This window comes from Charadrius vociferus, unplaced genomic scaffold, assembly GCF_000708025.1.
Source record: "Charadrius vociferus isolate BGI_N301 unplaced genomic scaffold, ASM70802v2 scaffold67, whole genome shotgun sequence".
Taxonomy (NCBI): domain Eukaryota; kingdom Metazoa; phylum Chordata; class Aves; order Charadriiformes; family Charadriidae; genus Charadrius; species Charadrius vociferus.
In genome coordinates this window covers 637,927-642,147 of record NW_009649485.1, presented here as the reverse complement: position 1 = coordinate 642,147, position 4,221 = coordinate 637,927, and positions in this window count along the sequence as shown.

The window sequence follows — 4,221 nt, the reverse complement described above, 5'->3', positions numbered from 1 at the left end:
TTTACTTGATTTAAGCGGATTTAAAAGAGAGTATTATCTTTACAAAAGAACTGTGAGAAATTTAAATGGAATTGGAACTTATCTTCCTTGTACTAGAATCTGAATATGTGTGCCTAGCTCACCTTTTGGAAATTTACCTAAATTACAATTAACTGTGTGAAACAAAAAGTATTTGAAGGAGTGCCGCCTCCTCCTCCCTCTTCTCCAGCTGCTGCTCACGGGAACCTGGCTTACAACAGAAGGGAACAATTTGGAACAAAATCCTTTTCCCCCAAAATAATTCTCCTTTATTTTTTTTTTTTTGCATAACATTTTTGTATTTCCAACTATAAATAAAAAAATGATTAGAAAGAAGTTACAAAATTGCGTCGAATGGACCAGAAGGGCACAGAATTTCTCACACATGATAAATCACTTCCCATCTTCCTCTTCCTCCTCCTTAGCAGTGGTGGGGCCTCGCGCTTGGCACCGTAGCTGAGGGGGCCACGTGTCAGTCGCTGACGATCTCATTTTCAGAATCTAAAAAAAAAAAATATCCATATATGGATTTCATGTAAGGAAGACCCAAACAAAACCCCAAACGGGGCCACATGAGCTTGTGAACCCAGAGAGTGCAGAAGATGCTTCTGCTGGAGTGTGCCAACCGCTGCACGCCTTTCGGGTACTGCAGGGAAACAGACACTGAACTCCTCCGTTAAGACATCACCTGTGTCATACTGAAAGCTTGGAAGCACAAACGTATTTATGTTGGTGGAAGAACCCAAGCACCTTGTGGAGTCCCTCCAGGGTCTGGACTCCCATGGGGGAAGAGCTACTCTCTTACGAGGCAGAAATAGAGAAAGCCAGGAGAGGCACCCCGCGTTTGTCTCGGTTTATGGGACTCTGTTGCTGAGTAAGGAGGGGAGAGGGACATGGTGCTGCGTGCCAGCCAGCGGCTGCTGCAGGGATGGCCGTACCACTGGGGCAAGCCATGGGCACCGGCCCTCCTGCACCCGCAGGCTCAGCAGCACAGCCCAAGCTCACCTCCCTTGTCCGATGGAAACGGAGCCAAGCCTAGGATCCTCCTCCCACCTGGGAAGTCAGGATGCCATACTCCGTGCCAGCGGAACACCAGGCAGGGATGGGATCCGTCAGCCTCCACCACCCTTGGCAGGCCACAGGGTGAGATGGCCGGACACGAAAGGGTATGGAGATGCTGAGGGCTGGAAATGACAGTACCAGAATAACACGCAAGGAGGGCGCTGAGAGCACAGCATGAGGCTGAAGCAGCAGCAGCACAGGATGCCACCACGCGTTCCCTGCATCCTGCAGTACGCACCCCACTGGTACCCATCTGCTGTGCTGGTGACACACTCACAGTGGCATGCACCAAAGCCCTTTGCTGTACGGCACGGAAACATGCACACTGTTACTGGATCTGTAAGCATCTATGGGTTTTACGTAGCATACAGTTTTTGCTAGATGCTTTCAGAAAAAGAAAAAAAAAAAGCAGTGAGTCTTTTAGAACAGCAGGGAGGGCAAGGGACATCGGGGAAGAGTGCACTGTGCAAACAGATGTTGTCTGTGTTGGGCATAGCTCCTGGTGGGTCTCCACATGGCAGGCTTTGCTTTTATTAAATGCGGTCCCAACTTTCTCCTTCCTGTATTTCTTGCTCTGCCTGCTCATAGGAAGAATCACTTTCAAAGGATGTAAAATCACATTTTGATTGCAATTCCTCCCTGAGCTTCTGATCCACATCACTTCTGCAGATCCACCTGAATCCACCACCATTCTCAACATCTGCTTGCTATTGATAACCGGCACGTAGCGCAGGAGTTCATCCAGGAGACCAAAACAAGGCAAAATTAATGATCTCCAGGTAGTAGGGAAAAGCCTCAAGACAGCAACGGGCCTGACCCCTGGTTACACCACCCATCAGCCAAAACCAGAGCAAGCTCTTCTGGTGCAAACCCTCGCAGATCCCACGGGCAACCCCTTGACTTCTTATTCTGACGTCCATCTGAACTTTCAAAGACTGAAACGGCAACAGCACTGAAGAGATCAGTGAACTTTGTTATATGCAAAATTCTCTCTGTGCTGGGGAGAACTATGGGAATAGGGCGGTGATTGCACATCTTGTGGCTGCTGACTAACAGCGAGAACGGTATTAGATATAGTCTATCTAGCCTGATAAACAAAAACTGAATGCTGAGGAAGTTTTTCCCTTACTTGCAAAGTAATTAAAAAACCCAACAACACAGGAGTAAATACTTTTTTCGGGTATTTCATGTCAGACCTAAAGAATACCCGTTTGAGAAGGACTGGTAGCTAGTTATTTCTTCTCAAATTTCCTAGATTTTTACAAGGTGTCAAAGCCCTGAATATCCCAGAAAAACTACAAGAGACACAAAACAGTCCCCAGAAGAGTGGCTCAAGTGTCTCTCACCATGCCTGTCCTGTCCCTTGAAGCTCCTCAAGAGCAATGGTGCTGTAGCCGCAGTCGGTGCTGCCTCAATAATGACAGGCAAAGTATGGGGATCTGCTCCTTTCCAAAGGGGAAAAAAAAACAAACAAAAAAACACCCTAACTTTTCCTTCTGCCTTGTTAATGTGCAAATACAACACCACACTAAATATACACCGTGCATCCATCCAGTGGCACTACATCACAAGAAATTAATCCAGGTTTCCCTTGCTCACCAGAATTTGAAAACCCAAGAACCAGTCACAAGGATTTCACTGTTAAAACAGATACTTTTATGAAAATAGTAGGTCGTCTTTCTATGCATAGCTTCTCTGCGCTTACCAAGCAAAACCTGAAGCTTAATGAGGCTTTGCATGTAAGGCTAAAAGCTTGGATTACACAGCCTCTAAACTCTTCAGGTGAGAGTTATTTCAAGGGAGAAGCTTTACAGTCAAATATAGATCCAAGCGTATATAGCAACAATCCTGATAGTACACTACAAATATCACTGTGAAAAAAACCAAGCAGAAAGGACCAAATAATTTACAAAAGTTGCTGCCTCCCACTATAAGCTTGACTTTCAGATGAATCAGTTACAAGTATTCTACCGATACGGCTGACGTCAGCATCACAGTACATCCAAATCCCTCTGAGCAACAAATTCGTTCATAATGCAGAGTTTATAACCTGACAGCTCCTAAAATCCATTTCATTATGTTGCACACTTCTGGAGCTTATCTGCATTAATAAAAGAACCAGCGTGGTCAGGGCTGGAACATCACCTTCCTGCTGCATCTGCAGGGGCGGCTCCACAAACAGACCTACCTGAAAAAGCAAATACCGCCTTAGGCAAAAGTCACCCACATGTGTAAATCACCACACAAAATTCCCATCTCATCAACGGTTCACTTCAGGAGTATATAGACAGGAAAATAATTATATTTACCAGGTTGCTTCAGAAGAAACAGCACAAGGCTCAGCACACCACACAGCTTTCCCAAATACTCAATTGAAGGCTGCCCAAGCGCCAGCCAACCACAGCCCAACCCCACAAATCAAAGTAATGCTCCTCAAGGATTCAATCAATAATAAACAACCATAGCAAGAAACTCCACATGATTATGGTTTTGCTCTTTTATACATTCAATCCTGGAGCAAGATATTCATCCATCTGTGACAACGAAGAGCGCCTGAACTCCCTGCTCATATAGTTTGCCCACATTCAGCAACCATACTCCTCTCCAGCACTGCCATCCTTCTCCACAAACATCACCAGAAATCGAGGACTGAGAAGGGCAGATGAGGAACCAGAGAAGGCAGGGAAACCTTACTAAGGTGCTAAACACAGTCACGAACTATTCCATTTGTGACATGTTTCCAAGCCAACGCCTTCAACACCATCGATAGGAAACTCAAGTGGGGGCTAGTTGGCAGCACAGCAAAAACAAGGTAGATTTTTGCCAGGTTAGCTAACAGCTGAGACATTAATCTTACTCAAAAAGACTTGAACCCTTTGCTTAATAGGGGGGTCGCAGGGAAGGCAATGCTGAGGGCAAATCATTTTAGAAGGTAGACTTCTGATTACAACTCTCCAAAGCCAACTTCCAAACAATGTAGGAGGATGGATGTTTTTCCTACTCAAACACGCGCTAACTGAACGATACCGACACGGACCCGCCAAGTGCTACGTCCACAGGGCTTGCTTGGAAAAATTCTGTATCTTTTTGGTATTGCAAATAGTGCACTGGGACAACAAAAAAAACAGCTTGAAGGGAAAG